Source organism: Oryzias melastigma, linkage group LG11 (genome assembly GCF_002922805.2).
Source record: "Oryzias melastigma strain HK-1 linkage group LG11, ASM292280v2, whole genome shotgun sequence".
NCBI lineage: Eukaryota > Metazoa > Chordata > Actinopteri > Beloniformes > Adrianichthyidae > Oryzias > Oryzias melastigma.
Genome location: NC_050522.1, coordinates 4,127,225 through 4,143,692, shown reverse-complemented (window position 1 = coordinate 4,143,692; position 16,468 = coordinate 4,127,225). Strand labels below are relative to the sequence as shown.

Below are 16,468 nucleotides of genomic sequence, written 5' to 3'. Positions count from 1 at the left end.
GTCGCTCTTAAACATGTGCTAAAAACATTAGCCTTAGCAAGTTACCTTCGAAGTTTGCTTTGTAGGACCACTAATACAATTTAAAATCTTTTTGCATTTTTATGTTGGGATATTTTACTAGAAAAACAAACGATGTGCCTAACATCCTTTATAGTGACTCTTGTTAGCTCCAAAAGACATATTTAAAAGTCCAAATACTCCACTATTTCCACTTAAACAACAGCCCACGGCTCCGACCGGAAATGACTGAGCATTCAGAGGCTGAATCCGGAAGTAGGCGTGCATATATCCCACTAGCCAAAATAGTTTGTGGCTAAAATATTAGCTAAGCTCCAAAATATCCTAGAAATCCGTAGTAACTGCCAAAACAGCTGAAAAAGCTAGCATAAAAAGAGCTGAATATTTTAATAGCTGAAAGAGCTCAATAGCTATAAACATCCAAAAAAACGTATGGAATAAAAATAATAAAAATAAAGAAAAAGTGAATCACTATTAAACCGATAAATATTCTGTTCTCTCCTGCAGAACTTGGAATATAAAGTCTCGTTCTATGAGGTTCTCCATCTGCGTTTCTGATGGTGTGTGGGGGGGGCAGGCCAAATGTGGAGGAAGGCCTGATCCGGCCCGTAGTTTGGGGACCCTTGCTCTTGTTGTGGAGGATGTCTGAAAGCCACCATTTCATTATTCTGGGTATTTGTGCTACAGTGGTTGATTGGCTCCTGGACGTTGCCTTTATGACGGCTCCTCTGAACTGGTGTGAGATCAGAAAGTCTGACAGGAAAACGTGGTTAATGAAGCTCCCTGAGGGAAAACGAAGGATCCTTCCTGAGCAGCATCGCTGTGGTCCGTCTGCACTGGAGCAGACTGGATGGAGGTTCCTCACCTATTATGCTTCCCTGAAAACGAGGCTGGTGTAGACATTCACGCTGTAATCCGTACACGGCAAACATGCCAGCAGTCGTGTCTGATTTAAAGACGTGTTGCTAAGATACAAAATCTCTGCTGTTTGGCAGCAAAATTAGTTTTAATTAATGACTTCTTTGATTTATTTTTTTCCAAACTGATCTGGAAAGGCAGTGAGGATGAGGAGCAGCCTCATGTGTTCTCCGCTTCTGTCTCCCCTTCAGGAAACTGTGTGGAGGCGGCTGGTGGGAGCGGGATGAGGTCTGAGACTGGAAGCACGTGAGTGCAGAACAGCTCCAGGTGGACTGGTCTGGATGGAACCACCACCCCTCACCGGCGTCTCCTGCAGAACCTCCAGCAAACGCCTTCCAGTTCAGTTTACCATCAAATCTTTTAGCAGGTTGAGAAATCGTTTCTTATTTTAGCCACTCGTGACTCTTACATACATGAAGCTTTTTATTCTGAGGAAGTATTTCCTGAGGAAGTATTAGGCGTGACATCCGTGTCTGTTAGGAACAGGCTGCTAATGCGAATGCAGAAAGCTGTTAGCATGTTCTCACATGTGGCCTCCCTGCAGATGTTACACGCTCATATCGCTGCTTCTGCTGCCAACTTTGATCATCCGGCGAGGAGTGAGAAAGAGGCGGCGTCTGAACAGCCGTCCGTCAATCAGGCTTGTGTTGATTTAATTCCCTCCATCGTCTCTGCTGCGTTACATTTAGAGGTCAAGTCTGTGCATCAAAAACAGATTCCTCTCCGCTGCTCCATTTGGTTTATTGAAAAAACGCTCTGCTTAGAGGACGGGACGTTACGGATGTGGATTAAAACCGTCACCTGAGATGAAATGTCAACAGGCCAAATCCAAAACACACCATTTTTCAGGCTTTATACGCTTTTATTTTAGAAATAATGACTGCAGCGTCCATAATCTGCTGGCAGATGAGTGATGGTGTGGAGGCCGTCTCCCTCCCCATCGACGAGCTGTCAAAAGCATAATGGTGGAAAGCAAAGTAAATGTTGCTGCGCAGTGATCAATAAAGGTGGACTTGAATACCAGCCAGCCGGTTCAGTCTTCATTGCTTCCTGTCCGCCGCTCTGCCATCGGCCCGCTCCGCCAGCGAGGAGGGGGAGGATGTGTTGAGAGGGGGGGGCAGCTGGATTCCAGCCTCTGGCTTTGACAGATTCACACCTTCAGAGGAACACGCTGATGCTGTGAAGACCGTCCCATCAGGAGAGGATGCAATGTGACGGGGGGGTGGCTGACCCCGCCCACGGTGGCCCAGAAAAAAAGATGAGGCCTGGAACGCTAAGACTTCATCATAAACTCCACATGATGCTACATTAACGTTATTAAAAAGCTTCACAGCACATTGTACATTCTGAACTTGTGTTATATTCTGGAATTCATAAAGAAAATGACCCATGTGTTTTCAAAAAATAGATTTAAAATTGAACTTGATGAGATTTTAGTTTGTTTTTTTCAACAAGAATTATTTTTTTTTTTTTGACGGTTTAAAGAAACAAATGAAAACAAGAGAAAAGACACCTCAAATGCTTTTTTTTTTTTTTACCAATTCACATGAAATGAGTAAAATGGATTTCTGATTAAATCTAAACTCAAACCAAAGCTACTGTGATGAGAGGTCAGATCCTCCTCCTTAGATGACCCTGGAAACCTCATCTGACCCCAAACCTTTTATTCAAATGTCTATTAAAACTTCAGACTGATCTGAATACGATCTAATACGAGGGCTTTGTATCGCAGATTTGATATTCTTATTTTGACAAAAGCATCTGGGACCTTTCTGTGTAGAGTGTGCATGTTCTCCCCATTCAGGTTTTCTCCAGCTTCCTCCCACGGTTCAAAACATGGACACTCTAAACCAGGGGTGTCAAACTCAATCCCACAGGGGCCCAAAATCCAAACCACACCGTAGATCCTGAGCCGAACACTCTAAATGTAGCATTACCTGTGATAATGCTAGTGTGAATGGTGTAGGCTGAATTTAGCCGATAAGATCATTAAATTGTTAGCTTAAAGTTGATTGCCAGCTAAAATAAATGTAAAATGCCTTAAAAAAAACAAAATAACCTAAAAAACAAAAATGTTTCCAAATTATCTAAAACAGCTAGCATGTAGCTGGAATATTAGCTAAACTCCAAAACAGCCTAAGAAATCTTAGTAAATGCCAAAATAGTTAAAAAAGTTAGCAGAATGACAGAAAAGCAGAAAAACTTCAAACTAACTTTTTAACATAATTATGAATAATAAAAAGGCAGGAATATTATTCCAGAATAAATCAATTTAAACCTTAAATAACTTTCAATATTTTACTCTCCATAAAAAAAATATTTTGTCAGAATTATACAAATTAGAAATAAGTGCAAGATAACATCAAACCATTAATAACAATAAAATAAAATGATCTGGAGGGCCGGATCTGACCCCCGGACCTCGACTTTGACACTTGATCTACAGTAAAGCTTCAAATTTTTCTGTAGACTTTTGATAATCAGAGAAAGTCTGCTTTGATATGATGCATTCTGAAGAAAAATCTGTGATTCTGTTCAGGAAACAGGTCAGTTTAACATCATAAATGAAACCAGGAACATTAAATGTCTTCCTCTCAGTGTTCAGGCTAAAACTCCCAGATCAGGAAATTTTATGAAAGCTTTCGTGAGAAAGAATCTGTTACATTTGGTTTTCTATCCTTCAAAGGTGTTTTTTGTTGAAGTAAAACATTTGTTTTCATCTCTGCTGTTTCTGTTTCCAGAAGCAGAGGTCCTGGTTCCTCTGCATTCATAATGGTCACATTTGGATTGCAAATTTCAATCACTTGATCAGTGAAAAATGAAATTTGTGATTCAGATGTAAAAATAGGATCAGCTCTGCAGTGGAAACATGAAAATCTGAATTGAAACTGAAAACTGAAAACAGAAAACAAAGACAGAAAAAAAAGTATGAAACAAACATTTTTTTTTAGTTTGATAACAGTTTTGCTTCAAATTTGTATTTTTAAGTTTTATATTTACATCTATATTTTTCAAATTTTCAATAATTCCTGCAATGTGTACTTTCAAGCTTAAAACATTTTTTTCAACTTTACAATCCAGTTTTTCATTCAGTTTAAGCCGACACACATGTGACCTCAGAAAACTGTCCAATTGTCCTGATGGTTTTTGAACATAAGTACTCGTTCTAAATGCTTTTATTTGATGTTTTAACCAAGGGTTTGGAGTTATTAGCATCTTGTTTTTTTAAAGCTCTTTATTCTGAACTCTCTGGTCTGTCGCCCTCAGAAAACAAACCCCTGTTTGACCCGTCACATCCACCCTTCACCCCTTTAACTGATGCAAGACTTGAACACAGAGGAAAGACCTCAGAACACCACAGAAAAAGATTTGTCCCAACATAAGAGGCAGGAGGTGTTTAAAACCTTTAGTCAGAGAGGGCTTGAAGTGACTTCAAACTGCTTTTTAATCAGTTTAATTTGGATAAAAAACATTCACACTAAAAGCCTTCATTTGTTAAGGTTTGATCCAAGTTTTTCAGTAATGACACAAAATAAAATATTGAAATGAAACAGATGCCTGAAGGCAGAAACTTGACATTATGGAAACTGCAGGTGCACCAAACCGTATGGAGACAGTGGGCCAGCTAAAGGAATGTGTTTATTAATAAATGTCAAAAGAAAGCTGTCTAAATGGGTCTGTAATTTTAGTTTTACGTTTGCCTGTTTTCTTTTCCCTCTTTTAAAAACTATGTATATCTCATTGACTGTATATGAGAACTGGACTGAGTGACTCCTCCCCCCTTGCGTTCTAAACAGGAAGTACCCTCTGGTTTCAATAACCCAAACACTTCTACAGAGAAAAAAAACAGCTGTTACTCATTCATTACAACTGTCATAATAACCATTCCTGCAAACATCTACAATCCAGACGTAGTATTTATGTAAGTTAGAAAGTTGCCATTTTTTTCTGGATTTTTAATTTTTCTTGAGCTGAAAATAACTCTCACAAATGATGAATTCATTAGTTTTGGGGATTTTCCTTCTGCTTGATGAATGGATGTCAATGGAAACTAAAGGATGTATTCTGTTATTTGTGCTTAAAGTCTCACATACAAACGGGTGAAAGTAAGCCGGAGCGGTCCGGAGCGGCGTTCCGGTAAAAGAATTGGAGGCAGAACTCCATCCTGACTGGAGAGATCAGCTGTGCGGCCGGTTTTCACTGCATAACACATGACAGAAGCCGTGGTCGCTCTTATGGAAGGAAAGAATAAAAATTGAAACCCAAACTGAGAGCAGGCAGCGCTTCATTTGGATCTTTGCATTGTTTTTAGTGTCCCATCGACCAGCTGATTCTGCGCTCTCTTGCTTCCATAACAACACGTCCTCGTTCCTGGGTCGTCTCATGTTGAAGTTTGGGATCCCTCTTCAACACTTTTTGATGTTTTGGGTGTCCCCAAGTCATCGCCCCCTCCAAAGCGCCGGCCACTTCCAGTAAATCACGGGTGCCAAGAGTCTGGGCCGCAAGCTGGAAATGCCCGGTGCCAAGACGCGGAGCACACCGGCACCCTAACCCGGTTCCGGTTTGCGTCCGGTACCAGAATTGGTACCGGCTCTCGTCCAGTGCCGCATCTGCTGCGTCCCGAGGGCTGCAGACCCCCGACCTTCTGAACAGCAGGCACACCGGGGGGGACACGTGCACAGAAGAATGAATCACATGTTTAAGAGGAAGATCTAAAGTGAGGATGAAGATGTTCAGGCTAAATCTTCTAAAGTAGAGGATGAAGAAGAGAAAAAGGTAGATGCAAGTTAATTATACATTAAACTCCATAAAGTATGTTAATTTTATGACTGAAAACTATAAATTAATGTGTTCATTTAGAAGCAGCAGTTTGTGTAAAGTCTTCATCTGCTCTTTTAACCACTTTTCCCCTCAGAGTCTGACTACCTGCCACCTGTTCACATCCACCAACGTTCCCATTAGCTGTCACACACCTGGGCATGTGAAATTTGTTCTCTGTATTTGACCCATCCCCTGGGGCAGCGGTGAGCTGCAGACACCGCTGCACTCAGGAACCGTTTTTTGATTTAACCCCCAATCCAACCCCTCAATGCTGAGAGAGAAGCATGGAGGCCATTTTCAGAGTCTTTGGTATGACTCAGACTGGATTTGAACTCACAACCCTCCAGTCTCAGGTGGACACTCCACCACAAGACCACTGCGAGTTGGTCCCCACCTTCACTCTGTGCACTCTCTTCCTGTGTTTTCTACACAGAAACCGGATAATATTGTCATTAGAGCAGCATGTTGACATGATAGCAGGGGCCCTAGTACAGATTGGATTAACGTAATGTGGAAACTGGTGGTTTTAGTCTGGAAAACCATCAGAAAAAAACTGGGAATGCTTTTTCTTTTCTTTTTTTCAATCATTTTTAGGCCCTTGACCTTTGCGCGAGACGACCGCCCACATTGCTCATTGATAAAACTGCTTTTCTTGAGAACAAGCGTCATGTTGTCTTGCAGATGAACCCTGGTGCGGTTCACTTCAGTGTGAGCACAGATGGACTTTCCACAACTGAAAGGATGGAGATGCTGAAACCTCTGTGTGTTTGGAGGAGGAAAACAACCACAGAATGAGTCTGAAGAAGCAGGAATCACGGAGAGGCGTGGGAATGTCTGCTAGGTGAAGGTGGTGCAATCAGGAGCTGCATAAGACCCTAAAGTTTGTGAAGACATTTCACTCTAAATTGTCTTTCCTCCAGTTTCTGTCATCTGTATAACTAAAAACCTAGAAGGATTACTGGGAAAACCTTTGCTCCCTCATGTCAAAATATACTCTCACAACAAAAGTTCCCGTCTTTCTGCACCGATCCTGGACACCAGGACCAAATGTGAAGTTTCCAGAGTAACTCTGCAAACCTCAATCCTGGAAATTGAGCTGTTTCCATTTTTTCCATAATCTAGTCACCATGCATGGATGGATTTTCTAACGGTTTCTACATTTCTGAATTCAGTTGATTGTCAGTGAAACCTTTCCTGCAAACTATCCGTTTCTGTGAAAAGAAGGAGAAGCGCCTTCTGTCCTCCACATGTTGTCATGAAATGTCATATTTGTTTCCCCGGTAACATTTATTAAATGGCGAGTTTGCATTTAAAGAGCAACGCAGGCGTCTCTTTAGCGTGGCTTACAACCTGAAACGGATGACAGGCAGACCTTTCTCTAATCCCATTGATATTCCAAAGTGTCTGTGTGAGCCGGTTGGCGCCGAAAGATCAATGAGCTCCAGCTTTTCTGCAGTCAGCTTTCTCCTTCATGCACAGACAGTTCAGGTACAGAGCAGCCAAAACAACCAGCAGCGTTCAGAGCGCTCGTCCTTCTGGCTCTGCCAACACTGGTTTTCATCAAGAATAGCTGAGATGCTTCCTCCAGTCTGAGCAGGGGTGGAGGTGGTGCAGATGCATCATGGGAAGACTGAACCATCTTTCTGAAAGCGGCAAGGGGAGCCAAACAAGATGAAAACTAAATGCACACTCATGAGTTTCATAATCATCCAAGTTTTCATGGCAGTTTGTTCAGCAGTTCACCTGTCTGGAGCGGCCTCTCTCTCTCAGAATAAAGAAGGGTGTGGGCTTCTTTGCTATAAATGTGTGTGTGTTTAGAGGTGGAAAGGTTCAAATGAAAAGACATACAAAACAAACGGAAACACCAACAAGATCCACGGTTTTATACAACACCAGTAGTACTGTATAGGTGTGTACCAGTACTAACTTGGCACCAAATTTCAGCACCTATCCCTTTCACAATTCAACTTTGCAAAAGTGTACATTCAGTGTAAGGGTCATGACACTGTGGCAGACCCACAAAAGCTGGAAACTGAATAGTGCTGGAAAAGTATATGGGAGAAAGAGACAGCACATAACGGCAATGCTCAACGGCTGACCCGTCTGAGGAAAGAGCAGAGCAACCTCATTGAACAGAATCCAGAAACCATCACAGTAGCTCACATCCAAGAAAGAGTCTTAGGTATGAAGAACTGGACATGATACACTCCTACTGGCTTACAGTTTTTCTCAATTACTTAAACACTAAACCCTATTGTCTGAACCAAAAGCTGAGCTGCCTGAACCCACCGGTTGAATCAATCACTCCTTTGGCAAAACCATAAGATCTTCTCACCTGTTTAGACTCAACTCGCCAACACATTTTCATTGTGATTCACCAGTGCTGCATAATGGTGTGCAAAGGTAACGAAAGTCAATTACAAAGAAAGCACAGGTGTCACCACCTGAAGACAACAACTCAAAATTGAACACACTTGTGGCTTATAATGTGAAGAACATAGACAGTAAGCCAGTTCAGAATTGTGAGGCCCAACAATGGATAGAAATCTGAGAAGAAGAGTTTGTGTGAGAGGAAGTCGAGGTGTTTCAGGTGTCAGAAATATCTGATGAGATCAGAGCTACTGTGATTGAGCGTGTTCTTGTTCATGTATGGGGATGAGGGAGGCTGGACAAACGGAACAACCAAACATCAGTAGATCCACCAACATCACTGATTCACCTACAGTCAACTTCTTTCACTTTCGACTTATCCCTTTCGGGGTCACCACAGCGTAACAGCACTCACTGTTTCGAGTCAGTGATTTGGCAGAGTTTTTACGTCGGATGCCCTTCCTGACACAACCCTGTACTTGACTTTGGACCCAGTTAGGCAGCAGCGTCAAGGGTCTTACCTAAGGACCCAATCTGGGTGGGGATCAGTGGACAGTGGGAACCCAGGGCTCCTGCGTGCCAGCCCTTCAACTAGCCCACTGAGCCACCCAGCCGCCTGATTCACCCACAGTCAGCAATACACTTTTCTTTCTACAGCTTCATGTCCTGTTTCCTGTTTTCTATTTTTCTACATAGTGTTTACTGACTGTTACGTCCTGCTGCTACTGCTGCACCTTTTAACCAATGAGGTATATATATCACTGTAGATGACACGCAGCTTTTTACTATTGGCCAAGATACATAATGAGTGACGCCATATTGGAATGGTATAAAAGCAATGAGACAGCCCTTAGCAGAACCAGTAAAATGACCATAAAATGATTAATTTTGGTCCGATTTTAAAAAGGAAAAAACTCAACCATGATCTGGGAATTATTTTTCCCAGGTCATGGTGATAATGTTTTTTGTAAAAAGTGCAACAAATGAGCGACATTTCCCGGTCCTCCCACCGGACTTAGATTCAGCGCTGATATACTCTTCCCTCTTCACTACTGAGGAAATTATGGTTAATTTTTCTTCACTTAGTAATCTGATTACCAGCAGGTCTGATATGATCTGAGGTCTAACACACACACAAATACCACCATCATCCTCCATAAAACGAAAAGATTGGTGGTTCTGCCAGAAAACATGGAAATAATGTGAAGTCTAAAGCTGTCATTGACTTTAAATAGACTACAAGATCAGTCTAAACGTTCATTATTGAGAGTAAACTCACTCAGATCTTGTTCAAATATTTTCTAGAAGTTCTCCTTTATCATCTGAAAGCAATAATTTACCAGTGAAAAGTCACATTCTAGTTTTTCCAGATCTGTTTGTACAATTGTAACACAGCAATAAACAGACATCTATACCATTCCAATATGGCGTCCAACTTTGAGGACGTAACAAGCTAGCACGCCATCTGTAGTGATATATCTTGTTGCTTTTTCCATCCAGTCCTTCTACTCACCTGGTAGGTGTGGCCAATGTCTCTTAATTGGCACCTGTGGGCTATTTAAGACAGAGGAGGCCACACCAAAGCAGGCAGGGAGCAGAGTGGCGGGCCGTGTGGGCGGGCTGTGTGGGATTTGGATTTTACTTTGAGTTGTGCTGGTATGTCTTGTTCTTTTCTTCCTCAGCAGTCTCATACTGCTGGTTTTGTTGTTTCAGTTTGAGGTTGGGCCTTGCTAGTCTTGATTTGCAGGTTTTGTTTATTTGTTTTCTTTTGGTAGTTTTGGTTTGGGGGGAGCTGCTGATGACGGTCGACATGGCTGGGTCAGCAGTCTCCCTGGCTTATTTTGTTGGCCAAGATTCCAATTCACTTTTTGTTTGTCTTTTTGTTTGGATCAGCACACTAGTTGTTTGTTTTTTGTTCTCTCATTTCAGGACACTGGATTTCCTTTATTTAGTAAATTGTGTTCCTCTTTATGCTCATTGTGTCCAGTTTTGTTACTGTCCCCTTTTGTGTTTTTCGCCCCAGACCTGAGCTGAGTTTGCCTATAGGGGACGTGACACTGTTTAATGCTGCTTTAATTTTGACTGGCTCGGGGCATGATATGACAAACTTCAGTTTTGTGAAATTGAGTTTTGTGTTCACAGCTTAGAGAAAAGGAGAGCAGCTTTCTAGAAAAGTGTCTTAACAATTGAGGAAAAACTGTAAGAAACTCACGGCACTCCATTAGCGTCTGGCAGCACAAATGAACCAGATGCTAAGAGATGGGACTTACCCTGAATGGCTAACAGAAGGGCGAAGAGTGCAGTCCCATTCAACTACCCAATAACCACTCTCTCCACAACATGGAAGCTCATGTCAGGCAACCAAAATACATAGACACATGGATCAGTACATGAGAAAACCACAGAGGGGCATTGGTAGAGACTCCAGAGGAGCCAAACACCAACTCCTGGTTGACGACAGTCGCTCAAGACTGCAGGTTTCTCCATGAAGGATCTCCTCCTGGTTCTCTGGGGTCCTTCACATTGGCTGTTTCTCAACAGTTCTTGGATGTCTTTAGATAAAGTACTTTTTATTTTATTTTTTTTTAACGGGCTTCACTTTTGAGGCTTGTTGATGTTCCTGTTCTTGGCCGTGGACCTCGCCTCTGGCACATCTTGTTTCCTCAGCTGTCCTCCAGTCCATCTGGATGAAGCCTATCTGCTGCACTATTCAAACATGTAGTTGTAGAGTTAGATAAGCTAATTCTTATTTAACAGTCGAGGTAAATCTCCTGTCTGTCCTGGGATAGGATCTCTCTCTCATGTGGGCATCCCTAAGGTTTCTTCTTAGGTTTTTCTTTTTTTTAGGAGTTCTTCCTTACCGGGAGGGAGGATCTAAGGACAGGGATGACCAGTTTTATTTAGTCTGTTTAGTTTTTCAATTAGCTGTTGTTTATATTTCATGATTGACCTTCTGCTTCTATAAGATTACTGGCATGAAGCGCAATGAGGCAATTGTTTTTGTGATTTTGTGCTATATAAATTAATTTGAACTTTGTCAGACTTACAGTTCATTTAAATTGTTAATGAATTTTCCAAAAGCCTTTTTGCAAGTATTCCATTTTGGGATACTGAAATTTGCTGATCGGAATCGTTAAAATGTGAAAAAATTCATGAGAATCAGTTTTAGATTTCTTGAAATGCTCCCACTCCCTGCGTTTTGAGTGTCTGCTTCCAAAAATAGCAGTTTGGGATGGGGGGCACATATCATGTAACCAGAGGGGGGCTGCTCTGGAACTCACTGTAAACTGCAGTAAGTTAGGAACATCATCAGTTGCTTCTTATGAATAATGATGCCTCTGAGTGTGCGTTAAGACTGTGTGTGTTCATCATCAGCTCCTCAACAACATGGAGGACTACCCAAAAGTTGGTTTTATTCGGTACTTTGAGTTGAAAAAGAAACTGGTAGAGTTTCGAGAATACAATGTCAGAAGACACGGCAGCAGTTTGTGTGCTCTTGATTTGATGCTTTTCTAATTGACAGTCTTTCACCATAAATGACCCACTTATTGTGCGTGTGTGAAATTTAGTACTGATTTTGATCAAGCATGAAAAATATGATGTGCGCGCACACACGCCCTTCCCCCCATAATAATAATAAAAATGAACAGTGGCAGGTCATTAGTTTGGTTTTATGGCTCACATTTTCATGGCTTCGGGTCATTTTCTTTGCCTCTGTTGTTCCCCTGCAGACATTTCCAGCGAGCGTCCAACTGATTAACTCCGAGCTGCATCTAAAAACAGTTCAGGAAACAGCTGACAGAGGGGCGGAGTCTGGCATGGGGGAAAAGTGCCTTAAGGAGCCTGGAGGAGCTGGTCGTGCTGCCACAATCTATAGAGGAAAGAAGAGTTTTTGAGGAATAATTCTTATGTTTCATCCTCTTTAACTGTGCTTTCAAACACATGAGAACCTCACAGGCCTGTAGAGTAAGACGAGGGGTTTCCTGTTACTGGTTCTCACAGCAGTCATGTCAGACCCAATTCATGTTGGCCACATTTAATAGCTGCAGCTAAGATGCAGATTGCTGCATGTATGCTGCGCGTGTTTTAACTGCAACCAAGAATACATTTATTTGTTGTTTTTTGGGGTATTTTAAGAGGTAATTGTAAAAATTGGAATGTTTACTAAGTGACACAGTGAATATTTTAAGAGCTGTTATGAAACACGTATTTGAATCTTTTAAAAAAAGACCCAGCCAGCAATGCCTAGTGGGCCCCATATAGTTTAAAAGTGGGCAGAGAATGTGGGCCCCATTTGGGTTTGTTTGCAGTTTCCGTGGTGGCCCCAGATGTGTTTGCCCATTCAATAAATATTAAAAAGGACGTCGTTGTTTGATATCATTATTTTCTTCTTTGTGGTAAAGTCCCTTCACAGGGTAAAGACACTCACGCTAAAAATGAGAGACTGATTAATTGATTACTTTATTGATTAGAAGTAGCGGCTAATCATTGATGAGTAATATTTTCCTTCATTACGAAGGTGGTGCCCCGAGGATAATTTTATTAAATTTCAGTTTAATAAAATGGGAAGATCCTAAGAGCATGCTTGAAAATGACTGAAAAAGTAGGAATTTGAGAAGAAAAAAATTCCTAAAAATAAATAAAAATTGATACTATACACTTGGCCTTTGGTCCACTCATTCCTGGGGCATGTGAGACTTTACCCAGGGACCCATGACACTGAAAAAAATGCAACAAATTTAAAATATGTAAATACTTTTGCTTGGGTGAAAATCACCCAGCGATAGTGCTCTAGGGTTAAAGCAACAAACATAATGCATAAACAAACAGATATATGCTTACATGTATACACTCTCCACAACAATGTAAACAAAGCTAAAATTACAATAACAATTAAATCAAAACACAAACAGAAAAAAAAGAAATACTCCACAATCACCCTGGTTCAGTCCAGGTTCAAAACTCTGAATTCAGGGCATGACATCAGTATGCAACAACACTTTAAAACCAGCAAAACATCCAGTTCCAGTCTAATGCTACTTTGTCATCCTTCTTGTGTGAAAATAAAAAGTCTTAGTCTTTTTGAAAAATTGTGTAAATTTTTGTAATTAAATACTGTGGGGATGAATTCCACGCCACCACTGTACCGGACCATTCCCTGACCATGACTAGTCCAACATGCAGGTGATAGAAATCGACTATCGGTTGATTGTCTAGTAGCGTGTTGATGCACATCACTAAAGAAACACAATATAAATATACTATATAAAAACTCAGGTGTTTCATCGATAATAATATGTGTTAAAGCAGTGTTCCTCACTCCAGGTCCTCGAGAGCCACCACCCTGCCTGTTTTCCAGATCTCCAAGCCCTGCTAGCTGCTGATTAGTTCAGTCAGATGTCTCCTCATTCTGATTGAATGAACACACCTGGTCCAGGTAATCAGCAGCAAGCAGTACACAGAGAGCTGGAAAACAGGCCGGTTGGCGGCTCTCGAGGACCTGGAATGAGGAACACTGTGTTAAAGTAATTCAAAGGTACTTAAATCTGTCTCTCACACATATCCAGCCCAACTGACAATGCATTGTAGTGATACTTGTTGTGAAAGGACAGTTTAATACAAGTCGAGCTGCTTTGTTTTGAAGTATTTGTAGTTTATTTAGATTTTATTCTGTTGTGTTTGACCAAAAGGTCAAGTAGTCAAGGTGTGAAAGAACTAAGGATTCGAACGATGTCTTTTTTATACTACCTGGCAAATATTTTTGACACTGTCTGACCATATCCATACTTCTTCCTATTTTACCCAATATTTACTTAATTTAATTATTCCACATCGTCTTACTGTCCACAATAACCCCAAGAGGTTTAGCCTCAGTTATTTATTCAATGAGGCTCCCATTCACAGAAAGATTAAGAACAGGTGAATCTTTCAATAAATAATTTGATCCCAACATCATACATTTAGTTTTTTCTGCATTAATGACCAACTTATCTTTATAAAACCAATTCTCAACTGCTCTTAACTCATCATTAAGATCTTGCCTCAGATGGCCTGTGTTGGTGCCAGCCATATAGATTGTAGAATCATCTACATAAAGTGCAATAGTGGCATGTTTCAAAACAAAAGATAAACGGTTTGTAAAAATTGAAAATAAAAGTGGACCCAAGCAGCTGCTCTGTGGTACCCCACAACATAACTTTTGCGTCTCTGAGTAACTTCCATTAAAAAGAACTGTAAGAGATCAGTTATCAAGATAGCTTTTAATCCATTCAGTGGCAGAACTTTCAAACTATAACTATTGAGATTCTTAAAAAAATCAAATCAAAACAAACAAAAAAATGTCTGTTTCTCAACACTAATAGTTCAAGCTCAAAACATTTCCACTCACTTCACTTTTCCATAACTGGACCTCCATCTCTTTCTGCACCAGGCTCCGCCCCTCTGTCTGCTCCAATTCTGTCCCAGCATGCTCTGTGCTTTCCTCGTTAGCTCGGCTCGGGTCTCTCACCTCTCATTAGCTTCTCCTCTGCCGACTGCAGGCACCTGTCCTCTGGTCCCAACGCGGATATCTCAGCCTCTGTTTAAATCAATTTCCTTGTTAAATAGTTGCTGGAGGGGCAGGCTGGGGTGGGGGGCCAGGCATTAGGGGTGCAGGAACGAGGCTGAGACATTGAAATTCGCCGCGGCTCTCGCCCACCTCTGACCCTCCAGGGTGATCTCGGGCCTGTCCTGTTCTCTTGCTGATCCCCCACCCCCCTTTTTATTCCCCAGGTTCGGCCTTTTATCACTCCGTGTTCCCCCCTTTGGCTTTGTCCTCCTTTTTCATTCCCCTCCCCGTCTTTCTCTCTTTTTTTCAAGTCTTTTTATGTCTTTGACTTCCAGTCTCCCAGCACAGCCCTGGGGATGTTCTCATTTCAGTCGACAGCAAAAAAAGGGTTGTGACAAGGTGGTGTGTGGGCTTTAGTGTGTGTTTGTGAGTGTGTGAGCGTTAGTGTGTGTTTGTGGGTGTGTGGGCTTCAGTGTGTGTTTGTGGGTGTGTGAGCTTGGCCTTCCAATTCTGCAGCCAAAGTTCTGCTTAGACTTTATCATTAGTGACCACTTCCTAAAAGCTGTTTTGGCACAAACAAAAGCATTGCCAGTTTGTCTCATGGTTCCTTTAAGAGGCATTCAGGATATGTCAGCTAGACATAAGTCTACCCCCCCCCCCCAGCGTTTCAATCCTGAGTGACAAGAGGGTTGTTGTAAGCAACCACATCCCCATATGACCTTATAGTTTATGAATATCATAAAAAATCCCAATGAATTCTTGTAAATGTCACTGTGTCCTTTTCTCTTTCCAAGATTTTCTGCTTTACAGGTTCAGGTCTTGTTTTGAAGACTGAAGGCAATCGTAAATAAAGTTGTGTCAAAGCCCCGGATTTTTATCATAAACTAGATTGCCTGACTGTGACAAAAGCTGCTTTTGTCCTCTATTTTAAACAGTTTATATAAAAAGTATCAAATCACAGTTTACACCAGGGGTCCCCAAACATTTTCTTGTGAGGGCCACATAACTGTTTTCTTCTGTGATGTGGGGTCAGGTCGGTTTGTAGACTAACAGGAAAAGTGCAGCGATCACACCCTAAATGCAAACATTTATGGTTTTCTAGAAAACCAGACATATCAAAATTTTAAATTTGTAATTTCTGTAATCTTTATAAAAAAATACCAAAACCTTTTAAAAACTAGGTATATAGCATTACCTGTTTTAATGCTAATGTGAATGTTGTAAGCTGAATGTGTGCATGCATGTCTGCATGCATGTCTGCATGCATGTCTGCATGTGTGTCTGCATGCATGTCTGTATGTGTCTGTCTGCATGTGTGTCTGCATGCATGTCTGCACGTGTGTCTGCATGCATGTCTGCATGTGTGTCTGCCTGTGTCTCCATATGTCTGCATGTGTGTCTGCATGTGTCTGCGTATGTCTGCATGCATGTCTGTTTGTGTCTGTCCGCATGTGTGTCTGCAGGCATGTCTGCATGTGTGTCTGCATGTGTGTCTGCATGCATGTCCGCATGTCTGCATGCATGTCTGCCTGTGTGTGTGCATATGTGTCTGCATGTGTGTCTGCATGCGTGTCTGCGTGTTTCTGTGTGCATGTGTGTCTGCGTGTGTCTGCATGCATGTCTGCATGTGTGTCTGCATGCATGTCTGCATGTGTGTCTGCATGCATGTCTGTGTTTCTGTGTGCATGTCTACACGTGTGTCTGCATGCATGTCTGCACGTGTGTCTGCATGTATGTCTGCATGTGTCTGCATGTTTCTGCACGTGTCTGCATGCATGTCTGTGTGCATGTCAC

The 16,468-nt window shown here is 41.7% G+C and overlaps 1 protein-coding gene across 2 annotated transcripts in view; it reads left to right on the top strand.

Moving 5' to 3' along the window:
- The window catches only part of khdrbs1b (KH domain containing, RNA binding, signal transduction associated 1b), a 36,916-nt gene that overhangs the window by 13,480 nt on the left and 6,968 nt on the right, over nt 1-16,468 (top strand). The window contains exon 11 of one of the 2 annotated variants that reach the window (XR_002921797.1): nt 1,128-1,963. The exons of the other annotated variant lie outside the window; for it this stretch is intronic. The gene's annotated coding sequence lies outside the window, so the exon portion shown is untranslated. Of the gene's footprint in view, nt 1-1,127; nt 1,964-16,468 lie in introns of those variants that run through there. 2 annotated transcript variants of the gene reach the window in all.